The following is a 23,744-nucleotide window of genomic DNA, read 5'->3' as shown; positions in this document are numbered from 1 at the left end:
AAGGTAGGATCCTTCTGACTCAATTTCCCAGTGGTGTTCTTTTGGATAAGAACTCACCTAATATTCCTGAGTCTGACTTAAGGTGGAATTGTTAAAATTAAGACAGTTACCTGAAGTAAAACTGAGTTAAGGATACTTTATCCCATATCCTGTATGTGCTCTCAGGACTTGTTTTGATGCTATCATACCCCTGCTTTGTTTTTTGTTTTTGTTTTTGTTTTTTTTTTTCTCTAATGGCAAGTTTTTATAATCAGGGCAATTGGTCAGTAGAAGCCATGAGCACCATTCAAAAAAATGTGATCATTATATCCTAAAGTGAGTATTGACCTTATCATCCATCTGTTGCTAGGTGCATATGTTTGTCTATTTTAACATCTCTGGGTTTTTTTTAGCTATAATTATTTTTAAAAATAATTTTATAGTTATAACATTTTTTTTGACAGTACATATGGGTAAATTTTTTTTTTTTTTTTTTTTTACAATATTATCCCTTGCACTCCCTTCTGTTCCTAATTTTCCCCTCCTTCCCTCCACTTCCTCCTCTAGGTGGCAGGCATTCTCATACATGTTAAATATGTTATAGTATATCCTAGATACAATATATGTGTGCAGAACGGATCTTTTTCTTTCTTTTTTTTTTTTTTTTTTTTTTTTTTTTTTTTTTTTTTTTTTTGCACAGGAAGAATTTGATTCAGAAGGTAAAAATAAGCTGGGAAGAAAAACAAAAATGAAAACAGTTTACACTCATTTCCCAGTGTTCCTTCTCTGGGTGTAGCTGATTCTATCCATCATTGATCAATTGGATCTGAATAAGATCTTCTCTTTATTGAAGATATCCACTTCCATCAGAATACATCTTCATACAGTATTGTTAAAGTTTTAACATCTCTGTTATTGCTAACTTTTGTGGTAGGCATCTTTATTTGTGAAAGGTAACCTACTCCTATTATGGGGGACATAACTGCTTGGGATGATTGGCACTGCCCAAGAAGAAAATTCCAATCAAAAAAGAGATGTCTGTGGAAGGCTATCCTCATAGCACTTGGTAGGGTCCTCCTATTCCCCATCTGTATTATTCAAGATGATTAGAATGTAGGGCAAGGGAGGGAGGAAATTGTCTGTGTGATTTCACAGTTAATATTCCCATGAGAAAAGACTATGTTTCCAGGAGAAAATTCGGACTACTGCCTCGGTAAAAAATATAACCATCTTTTTTATGGTTATATAAAACCATATATAATGGTCTTGGTTTGAAGGAGCCTGTTGGAGATAAGCTCTATAGTTTCTCCTGATAGCCCTTAGTAGAGTTATGTTCCCCCTCTATGATATAATATTACCAATGTGGTTCAGAAAACTCTGGTACAGTCATGGGATTAGTGCCATTGATGGTGCTCAAAAGGCAAGGATGGGAACTGGAGCTTGGGCGGATAAGTCAGACTCTAAAGATGAAGTTGATCAGGGAGTTGTAATATAATAATGCTAAAGGGAAAATTTTATTCAAAATCACTGTAAAATATATCAGTTATCTATGAATCAATCTACCAGAATTCACAACATAACCTGTATAGGTTTCATTACAAAATAATCCTCAAAGAATGAAGAACAATTAAAATAACTGGAAAATTATTTAGTGTCACTGGTTGGGCTGTGGCAGAGTAATAATGACAATATTGGATCCTGTGTCAATGATATAAACATTTAAGTGAAACAACTCTTTTTACCAATGCATGTCAATACTTTCATTGCAATTTATAGTTTTAGAGAGTCGCTGTGAGCACTGAGAGATTAAGTGACTTGCTGAAAGTGACATAATTAACAGTATCAGAGGTAGCACTTAAACCTGGATCTTCCTGGGTTTGGGATCAGCTCTCTATCCATTATGCCATATTATACCAAAATAAGTTGTCAAATATTTGAAAATAACTACCATATGTAGGAGTTAGGAAAAGTGGGTTCTAATTCCAGCTCTCACCTAGGAAAAGTCACTTTTACCACTGTTAAGTCAATTACATCAGGCAAAATGGGATGGGCTACATGATTTCTAAAGGTCTTTGCCCTCCAGGAATTTGTATTTTATGCATTCTAATAAACAATAACTATAATAAAAAGTTACCTATAATCTTTACTAGCCCTTGGTCATCAATGGAAAGGTCTAGTGGTACATACATACAACCACAAAAGTATTTTTAACTCTCATTCTTTCTAACAATTTTCCAACTGATATGGATTTGCATTTCCTTAAAAAGAGGATATACACAGAAAAGCTAAGTCACTTGTTTAAAGTCCTACTGTACAGCAATTGTTATTCCAAGGCCTTTCCTTAGTCCTCAGGCTGGTGGTGTAGTGGATAGAGAACTAGTTCCTAGAGTCAATACCTGACTTCAAATAAGGTCTTAATCCCTTAGTAGCTTTGACTTTGAGGTCAATCACTTAAGTTCTGTCTGCCTCTGTTTCCTCAACTGTAAAATGGGTATAATAATAGCACCATCCTCCCAGGGTTGTTGTGATAAAATGAGATATTTGTAAAGTATTTAACAAAATGCCTGGTATGTAGAAGGTGCTTAATAAAGGGCAGTTTCCTTTTTTATTATATCTCTTAAAATGCTAGCATTCAAAGCTGCTCTATTATTTATTTGCATGCTAAATAAAAATGAAAGATATTGGCAGAAACCTTGCCCCTTCAGAAAATTATTTGCTTAAAAGAAAAAATATCTATTAACTATTGCTAAACTATTTGTTTTTACAAGTTACAAAATTTAAAGATAAAAGAGAAAGGTCTGACCTATGCTAATAAACAAATGTGGAAATCAGACTGCTACATTAAGAAAAGTTTTTACCTGAAATAATTGGATAGTTTATCTCAATATCTTAATTGTTATATAGCAGTGTAGCCCTTCTCTTTGCTTTAGTTGAGAATGAAATGTACAAAGGAAGTAAATTTTACTTGAAAGGTCAAAATTTATAACATGTTGTGTCCAAATCTATGAAAATCATTATTTAGATATCTTTTGATCTATAAGAGGGCTGACGAGAAGTATAGTTTTTCCCCAGACAGAAAAACTAAAGATCATAGAGGGCAGAAACCTGGAACCTGCTAGCTTAAATCTCCTTGACAACCTGAATTCAATATAATCATGAGAAGTCTGGAGCCTGTTCTGGCTTGACACACTTTAAAGATGCTCTTTTTAAACAGACTTCCTCCTTTATCTTACCACTATTTGACAAACTGGGATAGTTTCCTATTCTCTTATATCTTGCTTATTTTCTATCTGTATTTTTATAATGGGTTTGTCTTGAGATAAATATAAGCTGATTTTTATTACCTTTTGAACAAGTGTTTACTATAAAGAGAATAAAGTATAATGGACAAAGAAATCAGAAGTAGAGGAAAATGTATTGAGAAATAACTAACAAAAGAAATAAAAACATGGTTACATGGTTTTCTAAATGATTAAGTGGTAGTAGGAATCCTGATATATAGTTTAGTGACCCCCATTTCTATTTGAGTTTGAAATCAGTGCCTTAGACTAATAACATTAGATGTCACCTATACTGAAGTCCTATTCCTCTCTCTTGACTTTCTGTTTCTCTGTCTCTGTCTCTTTCTCTTTCCCCCTTTCCTTCCCTTGCCTCTACCCTCCCCCAGAGTTTCATGTATAAAACAAGAAATGTGTATTATAGGAATAGCTCTGAGATACCACTTCAAAAGAAATTTTATTTTAAATGCACACAATACTTTGATCACCTCAGTAATGATTAAAGAGAATATGTTCCTATGGTGTATTATACACAGTTTAGTTGTTAACCTCTCCCCTCTTGTATCTATAGAAAGTATAATACAGATCGACATTTTTTTCCTACCTCAGGTTCACAGGAATTGGGTTCATTTAGTGAGAATAATGAAAATAATACATTCTTCATGTCTCCACCTCCCTATTTCCCCTTCTTACCCATTCCTCTATAGAAAACACACATTCAGAATGCAATAATAGTGGGTTTATATTTTACCTAGAGATAAAAAAAATACTTTAAAGGTACAGATAGAAAATAAACGCAATTGCAAAAGTGGGGGGGGAGGGACAAGAAGAGGTAATTTATCTTTCCCTATGCTTCAATCTTTCCTTCCAGTTAGAAAAGCAAACTTACTAGCAACACCAACTGCTAATATGGGACATTCAGAAGAGGAAAACAGTAGAGCTACATCCCATCCCTATTTCTTTCTGTCATAAGCAATAGGTGAAAAGAAAAATAATACTGCTAGCTGCTTTAACATATGCTGAGTTGAGGATAAAAAAATATCATTCTGTGATTTTCTCTCCTTGTTTAACTGGATAATCTCTTATTAAAACAAAGTATGTTGTCCACAAATGCAAATTTAAAGTTATAAGGAATAGAAAAAGCTGTTAAACAGATTAAAACAGACTAAGGGGCCTGGAATTGGTAGGAACAGTGACTCTTCGTAGTTTTTAGTTGGCAAAGGAAAAGTGGAAGAATTTGCTGTGGGGTGGGGGGGAAGAAGGTATGTAGATTATCAGGAAATGTGGAGATTTTTATAGAACAAGAATCTGAAGCCAATGATGAAATACCGCTCAAGATTATATAGGCAATCAGTAGCAGAATTAAGTCCCAGTTTGGTAAGATGGCATGCATAGATAGATAACCAGAGTTGGAAGGAAGAAGACCTGGATTCAAATCCCTTTCAAGCCTTCTTGATTATATGACTGGGCAAACCACTGATACTCTACTATGACTCAGTTTCTTCATCTGTGAAATGAGAACGGTAGTTCTAAAATCTGAGATCTGTGACTCTAGATCCAAGTATCTTTCCATTAAAGTCGCTTCTGTTCGTTTTTCGTGTATAAATCAGGCTCTTTCCAAGGCAGGGTCAGGTCTGTGTGGGTTGGAATTGTGGGGGAAAGGAATGTACTGCTCTTAGCGATAGATTTGGGAGGAAAAAGAACTGCTCTACCGGGCCTCACAAGAACTCCCTGTAATGTGGTCCCCGACACTCCTCACCCCAGGAAGAACATGGAGGATTTAAGGAAAGCTGGTATCATCTGGGGTCACTCACCTATCAGCAGTTTCACCTCTAAGGTGTGACCAAGAAAAGGAACGAGACAGAGTCAACCACCCCCTATGCCGGGATTGTGGCTCCCTTACTCAGGGATGCCTCCCAGCTCCCTCAGCTTGAGATGAACCTACTTCAGCCAGTCTCCTACTTTGTGACAGTAGGCTCTGTGGAGTATTCAACTGTCTCCCACGCGCAGCACTGGCGAGGAGCCGATTGGTCAAATGGGAAAGAAGGGTGGAGGGGGGCGGGGCGAAAACTCAGGACAACGAAATGGCAACAACTGTGGCAGTACAGGAAGTGCCCCCCTTCCCAATTGAGAAACACATCTAAAAGTAATGAATTCAATTAGGGTATAAATGGGGAGCTGAATTTATTAGTTTCCTCGACCTGACATTACTGCAAAACAATCTCTTTTGCTAAAAACTCATCTGAATGGATTTTATTTGTATCTCTTGTATCATTCTTGTGCTCGCAACTCAACTATTTCCTTTATTGAAGTCTTCTCCCCTAGATTATATTACAATACACTGCTCTCTACCCCAAATCCCTTCAGTCTCTTTCTCCCGGCTGTCTTCCGTAAAACTGCCCAAATATCTTCCTAAAATATCTTTTGAATTCAATGTCACTTCCCATCTCTAGAACCTTGAACTGGTCCCTATTGTATCTAAGATAAAATAGAATTTAAAGCCCTTCAGAATATAGCCATAGCCTACTTCCAACCAAAATGTAATATGTAGTTACTTAATTTTTCTAAGTGTAGCCTTCCATTTCCATTCTCCAAGAATTTAAATAGAATGTTTCTTAATACCTAGAAAACATTTCTTCCTCTCCTATCTCTCTAAGAATGTTTAGTTTCTTTCAGGTACTACCTTCTGTAGGAATTCTTTCCCAAACCCACAGTGGTTAGTACTGTTTTCCCCCTCATAAGACAAAAGCCCCCAAAAGGAGAATATCCATTCATTAAACAATTTCATAAACAAATAATGAATTAGAAACAAAGTAATGAATTGGATGCAAAACTTTTAAAAATCTAGGGAGATAATAAATTAAAATCCATAACTAAACTAAAATTGATACTTAAAATCAAAGAAAAGAAGGGAAAAAACTCAAAAAATTAACATAAAACAGAAAGCTAAATTTTAGTGGAAAAACTGACAAAATGAAATATTCATTAAGATGATTTAAGAAGAGAAAAGAAAATCAAATGATCTATATCAAAACTGAAAAAAAAAAACCTCAATAAATGAAAAGAAAATTAAGGGAATTTTAGAGATGACTTTATGTAATTAAATGTCAACAAAATTGGCAACTCAGTGGCCTCATTAACAGAGCAAGAAAAAATAATTACATTGAATTTATCAGGGAAATTAATAAACATAGGGAGGAACAAATTTATTTTTCCAAATGCATGCAAAATTAGTTATCAATGTTCATCCTTGCAAAACCTTGTATTTCAATTTTTTTTCCTAGCCCTTCCTTCCTTCCCATTCACCAAGACAGCATGTAATTCTTAATTAAACACGTGCAATTCTTCTAAACATATTTCCATATTTGTCATGCTACATAAGAAAAATCACAGCAAAAGGGAAAAACGAGTACACAAATAACTAAAAAGTGAAAATACTATGCTTTGATCTATATTCAGAATCCATTGTTCTCTCTCTAGATTCAGATGACACTTTCTATCCCAAGTCTATTAGAATTGCCTTGAATCACCACATTGTTAAAAAAAAAAAAAAAAAGAGTCAAGTCTATCACAATTGATCATTACTTAATCTTGTTATTGCTTACAGTGTTCTTTTGGTTCTGCTCACTTCACTAAGCATCAATCTTTCCATGCTTTTCTGAATAAATTAAATAACTCATTTTTGGGGGAGTATTAATCAAGCTATAAAAGAAATTACAAAGGGGGGAAAAATCAAGCCAAATTCTGTCTATCTAAATTCAATAACTTGTCTGTGAAACATTCAAAAAACAATCAATTCTAATATTACATAGGCTTCTGCAAAAAATCATAAAAGGAATCACATCAAATTCCTTCTAGGAAAAAAAATGACTTTTTTTTAATCTAAATGAAGAAGAAATAAAATAAAGACTACCATTTCTAGTGAATATTTACCAAAAATTACTTAATAAAATCCAATAGTAGTAGACATCGCAGTGGAGACAGAGTTAACCACATAACATTCAACGTTTTCTACTATTTAGTTCCTTCTAGAAAGAAATAGAACTATCCAACAGGCCTTGTTAATATCCTTCTTGGGGAATGGTATGACTTCTTTGGTTAATATTCTCCCATCAGTCTTCTCTTAGAGGGCAGAAGCAGGAGTAAGTAAGAAGCTGAAGATTTGAGGGATCCCACCGCCTGATAACAATTAGCTCACTTCTAGCCTGGAGACAATATAATGAGCCTTAGGTCCATATGATACTTGTCTCTAATATTGTATGAGGCTTGTTGTTTGTTTTTGAAGAAGACCAAAGATATTGCAAAATACCTTGACTAATGTGAACTGTTTTTAAATGAGGCAGAGTTGCACAAAGTTGCCAGCTTCACTCTCCCTTCCACAGTCATGAAGTCAAACAAAAGTCTGATTGGTAATGAACCAGAATGTAGTAGATAATCTTAGCATCTGCAATGTCTGAACAATCTCTTAAGTGCTCCACAGTACCCATTTCAGCACCTGTTTTCTCAAAGATTATGAATCTTCTTCAAAAGTACTAAATATAAATCCAGAATATCTTTTGTATTAAAGATGATGGTAGTTCAAATTTCTCTCAGTTGAATGGGAATTCTCATTACTTTGAATTCCAAATCCCCAAATGTTAGTACTGAAATCCTTATTACAAAAATACTAGCAAAGAATTTTTATCAGTGGTTCAGGTTTGGTTCAATATTAGGAAAACAACATAATAGATCATACCAATTACAAAAGAAAAATTTGAAAAAATTCAATGGCTATTTCTTTCCCAGAACAATAGGAATCATAAGAATATATAGACTTTTTCTTAATATGATGCATGGTATCTATCTAAAAGTGAGAGCCAACTTTATATTCAATGGTGATAAATGAGAGGTCTTTCTACTAAGATTGAGAATGAAATAAGAATTTCATTATCACCAATATAATTCAATATAGTCATAAGATATGCTATATCTGTACATGCTATACCTGTGGCAATAAGAAAAGAAAAAGTTATTGAAAGAATAAGAATGGGTAGAGAAGAAATGAAATGATTATTTTTAATAGATGTTATAGTATTTAAGTTAGAGAAATCTTGAGATTAAACTAAAAACTATTTGAGACAAAAAAGGAGCAGGATAGCTTACATAAGTCATTAGCTTTTCTGTTTATTACAGGCAGGAAAAAAAACAGAAAAAGAAATTGAGTGGATGCCCATCAGTTAGAGAATGGCTGAATAAGTTGTGGTATATGAATGGTATGGAATATTATTGTTATATAAGAAACAATCAGCAGGATTATTTCAGAGAGGGCTGGAGAGACTTATATGAACCAATGCTAAGTGAAATGAACAAAACCAGGAGATCATCATACATGGCAATAACAAGATTATACAATAATCAATTCTGATGAACGTGACTTTTCAACAATGAGAGGATTCTGGTCAGTTCCAATGATCTTGTGATGAAGAAAGCCATGTACATCCAAAGAGAGGACTGTGGGAATTGGTGTAAATCACAGCAAAGCATTTTCACTCTTTTTGTTGTTGTTTATTTGCATTTTATTTTCTTTCTCATTTTTTTTTCTCTTTTGGATTTGATTTTTCTTGTGCAACAAGATAATTATATAAATATATATGCATATATTGGATTTAAAATATATTTTTACCATGTTTAACATATATTGGATAACTTGCCACCTAAGGGAAGGGGTGGGAGAAAGGGGGGGGATTGAAACACAAAGTTTTGTTAGGGTTAATGTTGAAAAATTATCCATGCATATGTTTTGAAAAAAAATATTATAAAAATAATTACAAACTGTATAATATTTAAGATTCCAACTACCAAGATATACATTGGAATTCTATTAATATAACTACAAAACAATTTTTTGAACAGAAATGAAAACAGACAAAAATAATTATATAGAAATCAGTTGCACATGGCTGGTCTCTTCTTACACTGTAAAAATTACACTATCTAAATTTAGTCAAGTGAGTCTTGAAGGAAGAAGCTAGAAAAGATAAAAAGTTGAAGGAGGGAAAATATTCTAGGCATGGATGAGAAAGAATCTGTGAAAAGGAAGTCAGGAGACAAAATCAGGAAATGGAGTATCTTGTGGAAGAAACAGCAAGGTCATGGTGGCTGTATGGTAAAACATTCAGAAAGGGAGAAAGTATAACAAAACTAGAAATATAGGAAGGAATCAGGTTGTAAAAGACAAAAAAAAATAGAAGGTTTATATTTGATCTTGGAAATAATAGGGAGCTATTGAACCTTCTTGAGCTGGGGAGCTCAGGTGGAGTATATTGGTCAGAACTAGAGTTTAGAAAAATCACTTTTTCATCTTAGATGTCAACTATTGTAAACATTCTTATTTCAACAAAAACTGCTGGGGAAATTAAGAAGTCTGGAAGAAATTAGGTTTAGAGTACTATCACATACCACAAGTTCCAAATTGATGCGTGTCTCTTCTTCTGAGATCTATAATCTTTGAGTTGTCACTTCACAACTTATCTTTGAGATCAACATGTTTTGCTTGTATGGAAACATTTTTTTCTTTTAATGTTACTACTTTTTGTTTTTCCTTCTTGGAGATGAGCCCTCACTTCTATGTGTATGGCAGTGTCAGTCAGAAAGAAATCTTTATGCAAGATATTAGAATCAATAAGATTTGGTAAATGATTGTATATAAGAAAACAGAGTGAGAGAAAACATAATTGACCAACTGTGATAATATAAGTAATATTTTCCTATGTAGGCAAGGTGGACATTTTTGTTCTAAAGTTATTCTGGAAATGCATAAGGACTCAGATTGGCTCAGAAATATTTAATTGCTACAATGCACATCTATATAAAGGAGTGTTGTTTCTTTTCTTTCTTTCCTTCTTTCTTTCTCTCTTTCTTTCTTTCTTTTTTCTTTTCTTCTTCTTCTAAGTAATAAGTATATGTAAACTAGATAACCATTGTCTCATCAATTCCACTGAGTTAACACCTTGTTTCAAATATACTTTTCCAAAGTTCTGCCCTCTACAATCCTTGGGTGGAAAACCAATAGAAATTTATTGGAGGACATGATCAAGAATTTCATAGGATGGGCTATGTGTGAATTTGGTCTTCATTGTTAGAAGTACTACACACATCAATGAAATAAGACGCAATTGCATACTTTAGTGGAGTCTAAAATATGCCCTTCTCTTTGTGTAGATGAGATAGAGTTTAAACTACCTTGGTTGATGAACTGGAAGACAGGGTATCTATTGGAAGATTGAAGTATCTAATATAAGAGTAACTTTGGGTAGAGAGGAATTCCATGAGACAGGAACTGACTTTCCTGAGAAAGAAGGCAGTTTGACCTAGAGGTTATAGATGACAAAAAGGATTTAGACAGGGTAATAGTTGTAAGGGATCATAATGGAGAAGATTTGAGAAGTGCTAGCAGCAGAGGTATCTAGAAATGTCACTGGGGAGTCAGAAATATGTCAGCTTCTCATTCTAGCTCAAAATACTGTCATAAATAAGAGAAAAAGAAATTAGCATTGGAGAGGCTGTATCATCTGATACAGTATCATCGTGAGAAAGTTTTCTATGAGTACTAAGAAATAGAATTAAAAGAAAAATATCTACAATGAATGGGAGTTTGTAAATGATGGGAGTTTTTCTAAAGAGTATTTTCTAAAGTGAGGATAGAAGAAGGAGTTAAGGAGGAAGGCAAATTTAGAAAAGGAATGAGAATATATACTCCAGAAAGAAATGGATCACAGAGTGAGTAATTACTCATATTGCCCATATTGCCCATATGTGAGAAATTTGGTCTTTGAAAGGAAATAAAAACCTTTGTATAAAATAAAACATTAAATTAAGGTGTGAAATATATAGAGTTCTGCTCCTTTTGTGTATGGATTGGTTTTCTGATTGGGGAGAAAGAGAATTGAAAAAAATGAAAAACAAAGTCTGTGGGTAAAGAAATACACATTTTTCACTAAAATATGAGGAGACTCTTTATGAGAAGAACCTAATAGAGAACAATCTCAGATAAATAAGCTAAGAGGAGCTCACAATCTAACGGGTTGGATTTCATGAGTTTTATATTATAAAGGAAATATATGTCACTGGCCACCCATAGGCAAGTCATTAGATACAGAGAAAAAAATTAGCAAGTGGAGAAAAGTTAAGAACATAGAAAGAAAGGAGGTATAGAGATGCCAGTAGATGCTATTAGGTGACAGGAAAGCTTCATTGCTTGTCATCTGATAAGAAGAGAAGTACTGTTTTGCAAATTGGTTATAGAAAAGACTAGCAGCCTGCTAGTGTAGGAGAAATGAGTTTTGTAGCTGTTTCAACTACTTTTTAAAAAGTATCATCTGTAAATTGAGAGAGGGCAGCTAGGTGGCACAGTGGATAGAATGCCAGGCCTGAAGTCAGGAAAAGTTGAGTTCAAATCTAGCTTCAGACATTTACTAACTGTATGACCATGGACAAGTTACTTATTTTTATCTCAGTTTCCTCATCTATATGGCACTCTATTCAAATATCTTTGCAAAAAAAAAAACACAACAACAACAACAAAAAAAAAAAACAAAACCCACAAATGGAATCATGAAGAGTTGAACATGACTAAATTATAAATAACAGCAAAAAAGCTCCTCAGAGAGATAATAAATAGATTAGAGGAACAGAGGATAATCTACCTCTCAGACTTGTGGAGGAGGAAGGAATTTATGACCAGAGGAGAACTAGAGATCATTATTGATCACAAAATAGAAGATTTTGATTACATCAAACTAAAAAGTTTCTGTACAAATAATACTAATGCAAACAAGATTAGAAGGGAAGTAACAAATTGGGAAAATATTTTTAAAAACAAAGGTTCTGACAAAGGTCTCATTTCCAAAATATATAGAGAACTGACCATAATTTATAAGAAACCGAACCATTCTCCAATTGATAAATGGTCAAAGGATATGAACAGACAATTCTCAGAGGAAGAAATTGAAACTATAGCCACTCACATGAAAGAGTGTTCCAAATCACTACTGATCAGAGAAATGCAAATTAAGACCACTCTGAGATACCACTACACACCTGTCAGATTGGCTAAGATGACAGGAACAAATAATGACAAATGTTGGAGGGGATGTGGGGAAATTGGGACACTGATACATTGCTGATGGAGTTGTGAAAGAATGCAACCATTCTGGAGATCAATCTGGAATTATGCCCAAAAAGTTATCAAACTGTGCATACCCTTTGACCCAGCAGCGCTACTACTGGGATTATATCCCAAAGAAATACTAAAGAGCGGAAAGAGAAATATATGTGCCAAAATGTTTGTGGCAGCTCTTTTTGTTGTAGCTAGAAACTGGAAGATGAATGGATGTCCATCAGTTGGAGAATGGTTGGGTAAATTGTGGTATATGAAGGTTATGGAATATTATTGCTCGGTAAGAAATGACCAGCAGGAGGAATACAGAGAGGCCTGGAGAGACTTAAATCAACTGATGCTGAGTGAAATGAGCAGAACCAGAAGATCACTGTACACTTCAACAACAATACTGTATGAGGATGTATTCTGATGGAAGTGGAAATCTTCAACATAAAGAAGATCCAACTCACTTCCAGTTGATCAATGATGGACAGAGGTAGCTACACCCAGAGAAGAAACACTGGGAGGGGAATGAAAATTGTTAGCACTAATATCTGTCTGCCCAGGTTGCATGTACCTTTGGATTCTAATGTTTATTGTGCAACAAGAAAATGATATTCACACACATGTATTGTACCTAGACTATATTGTAACACATGTAAAATGTATGGTATTGCCTGTCGTCGGGGGGAGGGAATAGAGGGAGGGGGGGTAATTTGGAAAAATGAATACAAGGGATAATATTATAAAATATATATATATATAAAAAAAAAAAAAAAGCTCCTCAGAGATGTCTATTTTTTCTCTGTCACCCTCTTCTTATTTGAGAAAAAAATAGAGAGGAAAGAAAGACTCTTTAGTAGTATAGACTGGATGCTGATTTAGGAGTTTTACTATGAGTTTGGTTTTGTAACAAGCCATTAATTGCTGATATATAATTCAACTGAAAGAGGAGCAATCTGGGATTGTATATTGCCCACAGAGCCAATTTGTGAAGTTTTGAAGTTCTCTGACTTGTTTGTTACTATGAAATGACAGCACTTGTTCAGTATGTTTTTAAGGGTAATTGTGAGTAAAAAGAACTTGTCATTGCTTTGTGAGTTTGAGAGTAGAAAAGGGGGAAATTTATCCAGCATGAGAAGAATGAGGGACAAAAAAGGAGAAACTAGCAAAGAAGTGGCTTCATATGGGGACAGATTTTTCATGAGTAGACTAAAATGTTAACATCTATAGTCCAGAGCCAAACTCATGAATTTTCCTAACTCATGTATCTCTCCATTAGGTTAGTGAGATTGTATTAGACAGAGACATGTATTGATAGGAAAGTTTAAGACCAAAAGTTAAAATATTCAAATTTATGTGTACACTATGAGTTACTGAATATACAATGCAATAAACATTTATTAAGTGTCTCCTATGTACCAGGAACTGTGCTTAGCAGTAAGAATGAATATAAGAAAGGAAAGACAAATTTTGCTCTCCAGGAGCTAAAGTAAAAAGACAATATACAAAAGCTGGCTAAAATGGAGGGAGAGGGAGATAAACCATACTGTCAGAGGTTACCTGTTGAAGGTCTGCCTGCACTATCATAACCTGTCACTTCTCAAATAATTTTCCTAATGCTTATTGTATTACTCAAGTCAACAAAAACTTATAAACCTTGCTCACTGCCTAGAGAATAATATAGAAACTCCTTATTCTATAGTTTAGGTCAATAAGTATTCATCAAGTACCTCCTATGGGTAAGATATGCTAAATGCTGTGGATTCAAAGAGAAAAATAAACGTATATTGATTGTAATGTTCGGGCTATCTTTCTGGAGGTCCTCTGGGAGAGCCTTGGTCTCAGAAGGGCAGGCAGGATAGACACCACAAATATAGAGTTCAAAGTCTTTATTGTCTCTTATACAATCTGCATCTGTCATAGTCTGACTCAGTCTCCTCTAGCAGTCTGCCAGTCAGACTTCTGTCAGACTTCTGTCTGACTTCTGATTTCCTGTCCCCAGTTCTTATACAACCTATTACAATTACATCATTACAGCAAACTGAATATGTGTGAACTAGAGAACTATTACATCACCATGCTAAATACTAAGTATATATAAACTAGACAATCATTGTCTCATCAATTCCTCTGAGTAAACACCTTGTTTCAAGTATATGTCTGTCAAGTATACTTCTCCAGAGTTCTGGCTCTCTACAGTACCTGGTGAAAGAGCATAATATTGGTAGAGTCAAAACCAAACAAAGTAGCTAATAGAAGATGAAGAATTGTCTGGAAACTCTGAAACCTCTAAAAAAGAAGGCTTGGGGAGTTTTCTGCTCTACCCTCTAGAATTAATGAATAGAATAGCTTTACAGTTGTAATTATTTTTGCTTTTGCCTTATCATTTCTTAAACATTTTGTGTTTAAAAGCTAAAAGTGTAATAGTGATTGATATTTTAAAATAAAATACCCAAATAGGGCTTATGATCCACAGTGGCAAGTATTTGGAATGTATCTATTTTATTCCTACTTTACTCAAATCCAATAATGTTACCCCTAAAACTAAAAAAAAAGTTCAAGTCAGAACATGTTTTCTGGGAAACCCAGATACCATGTAAGTGAGCTTATCCCAAATAACAAAAAATTCAAGTCAGTAATAGAATCATAGATTCAGAGCTGGGACTCCTATATTTTAAAGGAAGTAGAAATTCAGAGAGGTAAAGTGACTTTCCTAACTTTACATAGGTGGTAAATAACCAAGCCAATATTTAAACCCTTATTCTCTGTGTCCATATTCTATACTCTTTCTACTCTTAACACATTGCCTCCAGGGATTAGGGTCACACTTCACAATATGAGAAGAATATATCGGGGCCCCTTTTGCACAAATTTCTCCATTTGTAAATAATTGTGCTAGATCAGTTTTGCAAAAGTTCAGATAATCATTTAGATTATTCAAAACAACCTGAATTGTAACCTTTTGAAATAGGATTAGGTATTGCACCTTTGATTTTATAAGTATAGCATGTATCAGTTAAATTCAGTACTTTATATAAAAAAATTTCTGATGAAGAAATTGAAGCCATCATAATCATAGGAAAAAATGCTCTAAATCACTATTGATTAGAGAAATGCAAATTTAAAAAGCTCTGGGGTATTATCTCATATCTTTCATATTGGCTAAGATGACAGGAAAAGATAATGACAAATGTTGGAGGGAATGTGGGAAAACTGAGACATTAGTGCATTGTTAGTGAAGTTGTGAAATGACTCAAACATTCTGGAAAGCAATTTGAAACTATGTCCAAAGAGCTATAAAACTGTGCATACCATTTGATCCAGCAGTGCCATTACTGGGTCTGCATCCCAAAGAAATTATAAAGGAGGGAAAAGGAACCACATGTGCAAAAAATGTTTGTAGCAATTCTTTTTGTGGTAGCAAAAAAAAAAAAAAATGGAAAATGAGGAGATACCCATCAATTGGGAAATGGCTGAATAAGTTGTGGTATATGAAGTTAATGGAATATTATTGTTCTATTAAAAAATTATGAACAAGCTGGTTTTAGAAAGACCTGGAAAGATTTCCATGAACTGATGCTTAATGAAACAAGCATAACCAGAAAAACATTGTATCAAGTAACAGCAAGTTTGTGCAATGATTAACTATGAAAAGCTTGGTTCTTCTCAGGGATTCAGTGATCCAAGGCAATCTCAATAAACTTTGGATAGAAAACACCACCTACTGTATCCAGAAAAAGAATTGTGGAGATTGAATGTAAATAAACACATGTTATATTCACTCCTTTTAATTTTTTTTCCTGTCTCATGATTTTCCTTTTTGTTCTGATTTTTCTCTTCCAACATGATTCATAAAAAAGTATGTTAAAATAAAGTTAATATATAAAACAATTAAAAATAAACTCAGTATTTTTCTACAACTTCTTTCTTTAGAGAGTTGTCTTGAAGAGTTATCTTTGAGATGATTTATCCAAGGTTATGTAAATATATGTGTCATAAAAGAACTTGAATTCATTTCTACTTGGCTTTGAGGGCAACTTTCTAATCTATACTTTGAAATAGTAATAAAAATTCCTCTAACCTGAATAAAGTAATATAAACCCAATAAGGAACATTTTACAAGGAGGTATCATTTTGGAGAACTTGACTCTGATGATTTTGCAGGAGGAATTGCTAAAAATCATCATCCACTTGGTCAGAGGATGTGTTAATGCTTTTAAAATGAAGTTCTAATGGTTGTAGTGATTTTTTTTAGACAATCAGAATCAATCCAAATGTTCCCAGTGGGATATATTTATTAATTTATATACAGGTTTTCACATATAAGACATCTTACCTTGATTGAATTTAATGTGCTTTCCCCCAAAAGTTTGTACATAAAGATGGCATTATTTTTGCATATTAAAAGCACAAATCCTACAAATGGTGCCAAGAACTAGGAAATAGAAATTGACATCTTTTCCCAGATGCAGAGCTTAATAAAAAAAAAAAAAAAACACTGACAGTTTTTATAGTGAATCAGTAAAAAAAATCAATGCAATGTGGCCTAGGGAAAAATATAAGGGGATTTTTTGTTCCAGCTATAATTTGCGCATTCCAGCAAAGCTCAGGACCTTCATAGAATGATCTTTGTCAAAATACTCCCATAGAAAATTTCAGACAGTGGGAGTTACTATACAGGGCAGAGAATTGACTGTAGATTCCTAGATATTTCTTTCTGTGGTTAAACTATGCCAGGAATTCATATTTATGGTTTCTGCAGAGAGGCATAAGAAAATATCTTCTTGAAAAAAGGTATGATTTTCTAAGGATCTATTCACAAGGATATAGACCTAGGTAAATTGTGTTCCAGGAGTTCAATATTACTTTTTTTCTTATAGGAGCAATCACTTGGGGACACCAAAATGGAGGAAAAAAATATTTCTTGAATTGGATTTGGGTTTTGACTTGTGCCAACTGTTTTATACATCATACACACAGACACACACATATTATACATGTATGTATATAAGTATATTTATTAAATATATAGAAGATATTTCTTCTGCTAAATATAATTTATAAATATATGTACATTATACACATATGTATTATAAAGATGAGGCATAAATATGTGCATATATTTTTTATTTATCAGTAGATATGGTTTTTCATCAAACTGGCCTACTACTACCCATAATGTGAGAATAATTTTCTGACAGTCCTATGAAGAATATAGCCAGAATTGATCTTTACCTAGAGACATTAAAAAAATGGACAAACATCAGAGATCCCACTGGTGTCTGCATACCCAGCCCTCACCACCTTCCATTTCCTTTGATTTATGGAAGTTTCAGAAAGGTTATAACTATATTTTCAATGGGCATATTTCATTTTTATTTTTGAGATAGCTCTTAAAGGGCTAAAATCAAGCCATTATATAATGTAGTGGATAAAGAGAAAGGAATAGAGTCAAAAAGACTTGAATTTGAAACTTGCCTCAAAAACAGTTATGTGTCCCTGGGAAATTTAATTTCTGTCATTTCTTTCCACTTTTCTAAAATGGAGATAATAGCACAGCTACCTGATGGGAATATTGTGATTAACTGGGATAACATATATAAAGTGCTTTGCAAGACTACTTACTAGCTAGGATGATGATGATAATGATAATGATGATGATGAAGGCAACTCATAGTTTACATTGAAGTCTGAGATCTTTTTAGGTTGAATGAGGCTCACATTCCCTCCTCCTCCTATCTTTAAAATGAAACTGTGAAAAGGAGTTGCTTATAGAGTTAAGAAAGAGGCAGAGTCAAGATAGCGGAAAGGACACACATTTCTTTCTGACCCTCTCCTACAACCCTCAGACTAATTAGCAAATCCAGCCTTTGAATTAGTTCTGGACTGGCAGAATCCATGAATATTGGGAGTACAACAAATTACCAGCAGAAGATAATTTTGAAAATCATTAGAAAAGGTCCATTTCAATCAGAATTGGAGGGAGGCAGGCAAAGTGCAAGCAGGCTGAGCACAGATGCCAGTACAGACAATACAGAGCCAGGGCAGTGAGGACTCTGCAGGGTGGTACAAACTCCATGCTGGGGAGAAGCTACAGCAGTGTTGGCAACTCTGCCCTGATTTCAAGCCAGTAGATCGCTAGAGAAGTTATAAAACATCCAACACAAATACAAAAGGTAGTGAACCCCCAAAGGCCCTAATCTCATAGGACCTGGCCATGCCCACCCAGCACTGGGAGTGAGTCAGCACAGGCTAAGTGCACCTACTTCTACTTGTAGAGAAAGATTGGAAAACCTCCCCTGCCCTAAAAGCAGACCTTAACTTTTTAAAAAATGAGTTAAAAAGCACAGAGAACTTTCACCATAGACAGTTTTTATGGTGAAAGAGATGTACAGATTTCAAACTGTAAGGAATTTAAAAGCAGATGACTCCAGTTAAAGCCCCAAAAGGTGATGTAACCTAGTCCCCATCACACAACACTGTCCTAGAAGAAATTAAATAGGATCTTAAAAGAGAGCTAGAAGAAAAATAGGGAAGGGAAATGAAAACTTTGCAAGAGGGTTTGGAAAAGGCATATGACTTATTAAAAGATAGATTTGATAAAATGAAAAAAGAAAACAACTCCCAGAAAAATGGAATTTATGAAACAGAAAAATAAAATAACTCCTTAAAAAAACAGAATTTGTGAAATGGAAAAAAATTCCATAGAACAAAACAACTCATTTAAAAATTCAATTGGACAAATACAAAAAGAAGTAACAAAAAGTAAATGTAGAGTTAAGAAAGATACTGAAAACTGTCATCTTCTGTGATTCAGGCTGGCTGTCTTATTATTCCACATACTATATTTTCTTCCTTTACTCATCAGCGATCATCTTACATGCTCCTTAGGTTGTGCAGCACCAACTTTGGAGAACACTAGAGTAAAGGAATTGCTTAGGGTGGGGTGGGGTTAATCTGGGACTTGACTTTAATGATTTTTAAAAATAAAATTTCTTACATAGAAAACTGAATAATCTTATTCTAACCTGCCTTCTCAATCTATTCCTTAACTTATTAACTCTATCTCTATTCAATTGCTCATTATTGATTCCCTAAATATACTTTGAACCTTCATATCTTTGTGCCTTTGTTCACATGGTTTTCTCCCCCCTGAAATGTCTTTAATATTATGTCTTCTTTATTGAAATATTTTAAGACCTATCTTAAATGCCTCTCTGTTCATGAAGCTGAAAATAATCTTTATCTCCTCTAAATCTCTATAAGATTTTGTTGATACAATTCATGGTAATTGTCATGTGTTTTCTTGTTCTTTTTGTGCATGTCTTATCTCTCATATTATGTTGTAAACTCCTCAAGGGTAAGGATCATGGGAATGCAGTACAGTGACTTAAACAGTAGATTTAATCTGTGGGAGGCTGGAGGAAAGGATTGGGAGAAAAGAAGAAGATAAGACAATTGTATATGTTGTCTAGTGATTTTGAGATGAAGAGCAAGGGAGAAAGAGGAAGCAAATGAGTGCTAAATATGTGGATTAATGTAGTTGGTATAATACTTTTTATTATATTGGTATGTCCTACCTATGAGCATTGAATATTTCCTCAATTATTTAATTTATTTTTCTAAAAAACATGTTTCATACTCTTATTTCTAAGTTCTAATGGATCTTGGTAGTTTAATTCCCAGGCATTTTATACATTTTGTAGTTATTTTCATGGAATGTCTCTTATTTAAAAAAAAAATTGGTCTGAATATGTGATTTCTTTCATGTAGGAAATTCTCTGATAAGGAACTCTCTCAGTTCCTTATACCTATTCTTTAACTTATAGTTTTAGATATTTTCCTGAAGCTCTTGGGAGTTGCTTAGGATCACAGAGATCTTTTTGACTCTTAAGTTCAGGTCTGTGAATCATTTAATAATTTTTATTTTCATATGGATTTATGCCATTAATTCCCTTAATATAGATGTTTCTCATTTCAAGCTCCAGGTTTTGGTGAAGAAAAAAAATTCCCTAATTTCTGTGATAGTTTATTTGAATATAAATCTGTACTACTAAAGATCAAAATTATATCAGGATTGTCTAAAGTCACTAATAGATCTAAAGTCACTAATAGATTTGAAACTCTAATATACTTCTCCCTATATCCATTTCTCTGAGACTTAGTTTGACATCCATTTACAAATATTTGAGAGTCTGTCTTGTTTAGTGAATTAGGATTATAGGATTTATTTAGGGAAGAAAGGAGATTTTTATATCATCTTGTCCAAACTCCACATTTTATAGATGGAGAAACCAAGGCCTAGAGAAGATGAATGACTTATTCAAGATCCTACAGCTAACACATAACAGGCAGAATTTAAATCTATTTAAATGTATTAACATTTCTACTTCCATACATCTCACATTTATCCCCTTTTCCCCACTCCTACAGCTATCACCTTAGCTAAGATTCTCATAACTTATCAACTAGATAGATCACCCTCCTTCCTCATTTCTCCTAAATGTCCAGTACATTGTACAAACTGTTGCCAAATTAATTTACTTAAACATAGATCTAACCATGTGACTTCTCTACCTAATCATCTCCATTGGTTTCCTATTGCTACTATGATAAAAGCTTCTTGTTAAGCTTTCAAAACCCTATACAACCCATCCTCAATATATCTTTTCTGACTCTTCCGATATTAATCCCTTCTCTCTGGTTAGTGAGTCAGCAAAACTGACCTTTTCTTTGTTCTTCACATATGACACTTGATCTTCTATACCTGTGTACTGGGCATCCCACATGCCTAGAATACATTCCCTTCATATCTCTATTTCACAGAGTCCCTCTAAAACTTTAAGTTTCAGATAAAGCACTATGTTCTACATGAAGCATTTCCTAATTTTCCCAAGAACTAGGTTTATCCCTCTAAAATTATTTTGTATTTCACTTCTTTGTCTATATGTATATTTATGAACTTTATATTTATTCTATTTATGCTTTATAGGAACTAATTTTCTTTGTTATTATAATGCAACCTTCTTGTGAGTAGTAGCAATTGTTTTATTCCTTATAATTGTATTCCTGGTACTTAATGTAGAGCCTTACACATAGTAGATCCTTAATAAGTACTTGTTGGCTTATTTATATAAAAAACACTGCACATGTCTAAAAAGAAATGAAAATAAGATGCATGTATTATTTCACTCAGACTGACAAAAATCATAATAATGAATATTGGAAAATTGTGGAAAGACAAACAGGTCTAATTATTATGGGAAAAAATTTGGAATTATGAGGGGAAAGTTACTAAATTCAAAACACTAGCTCTTCCAAAACTTTTTTTTTTCTTTTCCAAATCTATAATGGTCTCTTCTCCAATCCTCTTGTAATCTTGAAATATGATAACTTTTTCTCATATTTCACTGAAAAAAGGAGGCTATTTTTCAATTATTCCCTGTTCTCCTTTCCTCCTCATCTCAAATCAGTTAAATGCTTTTTTATGATTTCTCCTTGGACATGTCTAATATAAAGAAATGACCTTTCTCCTTGCAAAGGCAAACCCTTTTACATATGCAAGTCATTTCATTCTATTCCATTTTTTTTCTAGTAGATTACATTCTTTATCTTCCTCACTCTTTAACAGTTGGTTGGTTCTCTAATGCCTATAAACATGCCTATATTAACCTCACTTCATCCATCCTTTATCCTCCTCCATTTCATAGCTAACCTCTTAGAGAACATCCATAATCAGTGTCTCTATTTCCTTTGTTGTTCTTAACTCTACATCTAGCTTTTAAATTCATCATTCACCTGAAATTGCTCTCTTCAAAGTTATCAAAACTATCAAGAGCAATATTATCTTTTAAGTTTCTCAGGTTTGTAACCTGAGTATTGTTCTCAATCATTCACTAACTTCAATATCCAATCTGTTGCCAAAACTTGTAGATTTCACCTTTGCAATATCTTTTGAATAAGTCCCCTTCTCTCTTCTGATGGATAAACTGAGGTGGTGCATTTGGATTATTACAATAATCTGCTGGTGGGTCTGCCTGCTTCAAGTCTTTTTTCACTCCAATCCATTCTCCTTGAGCCACTGAAGTGATTTCTGAAACCAATATCCTCTCATGTCATCTCTCTACTTAAATATTCTAATTATCAAAGTCCAACCCAGCACAGATTTTCTTTAATCTTTGTATACCCTACTCCTGCAGTGATTTTAGACATTAGACATTCTTCATCTTCTGAAAAAAAAAACCCTTAAAAAATACTCTAAAAATACACTAAAGGATCGAAGGGCCTGGAATCTGATATTCTGAAAGGCAAAAGAACTTGGAATTCAGCCAAGAATAAACTACCCAGCTAAGCTGAGCATTTTCTTCCAGGGAAGAGGATGGACATTTAATAAAACAGGTTGAATTCCATTTGTTTCTAATGAAAAATACAGAAGTAAACAAAAATTTGATCTCCAAATATAGGAATTAAGAGAAGCAGAAAAAGGTAAAAACAACTATATTTTTGTTATGGACATACATAAGAGTGCATGTATAATTTGATTTTACTAATACAATATAAAAAAGGGGAAATAGAAATGGAAAGGGGATAGTAGCAGAAAAAGGGAAAACAGGAGATAAAAAAAGGGAAACTACATCCTACAAAGAGGCAAAAAAAAAAAACAAAAAAAAACAACCTATGAGATCTAAGGGAAATTAGAGAGGGGGAGGAACATTGTGTGAATCTTACTCTTATCAGAGTTGGCTCAAAGAGAAAATAATTGACATATTTGTTTTACAAAGAACTCTCTCTCACCTCACTAAAAAGTGGGAAAGAAAAAGGGAAAAGGAAAAGAGCAATAAGGAAAGGGAATAAGAAAGGGAAAGGGATTTAAAGGGAGGAAGGAGGAATATTAAAGAGGGAGGGCTGCGTGACGCAAGGGGGCTCATAAGTTTAATATTGGGGAAAGGGTTCGGGGGGATAAGGGAAAAAAGTATCATCAGGGGATATTATGATGGCAGGAAATACAAAATTAGTAATTTTAACTGTAAATGTGAATGGGATGAACTCTCCCATTAAGCAGAGATGGATAGCAGACTGGATCAAAAGTCAGAACCCTACAATATGTTGTTTACAGGAAACACATTTAAAGCAGGGAGATACATACTGAGTAAAAGTAAAAGGTTGGAGCAGAATCTATTACCCTTCAAGTGAAGTCAAAAAAGCAGGGGTAGCCCTCCTTATCTCAGATCAAGCAAAAGCAGAAACTGATCTAATTAAAAGAGATAAGGGAAGAAACTATATCCTGCTAAAGAGTAGCATAGACAATGAAGCCATATCAATACTAAACATATATGTACCAAGTG

At 33.8% G+C, this 23,744-nt stretch overlaps 1 protein-coding gene across 3 annotated transcripts in view; it reads right to left on the bottom strand.

Moving 5' to 3' along the window:
* Nucleotides 1-5,282, bottom strand: part of TEKT3 (tektin 3) — a 56,353-nt gene extending 51,071 nt beyond the window's left edge. For 2 of the 3 annotated variants that reach the window (XM_074265058.1, XM_074265061.1), the window contains exon 1: nucleotides 5,072-5,282. The gene's annotated coding sequence lies outside the window, so the exon portion shown is untranslated. The remainder of the gene's footprint in view (nucleotides 1-5,071) is intronic. The other variant, XM_074265059.1, reaches the window with a different exon arrangement.
* Between the last annotated feature and the right edge of the window lie 18,462 nt (nucleotides 5,283-23,744).

The sequence above is a fragment of the Sminthopsis crassicaudata genome, chromosome 4 (genome assembly GCF_048593235.1).
Source record: "Sminthopsis crassicaudata isolate SCR6 chromosome 4, ASM4859323v1, whole genome shotgun sequence".
Classification (NCBI taxonomy): domain Eukaryota; kingdom Metazoa; phylum Chordata; class Mammalia; order Dasyuromorphia; family Dasyuridae; genus Sminthopsis; species Sminthopsis crassicaudata.
Note: the sequence above shows the minus strand (reverse complement) of the source record. Positions and strands in the feature narration are given on the sequence as shown.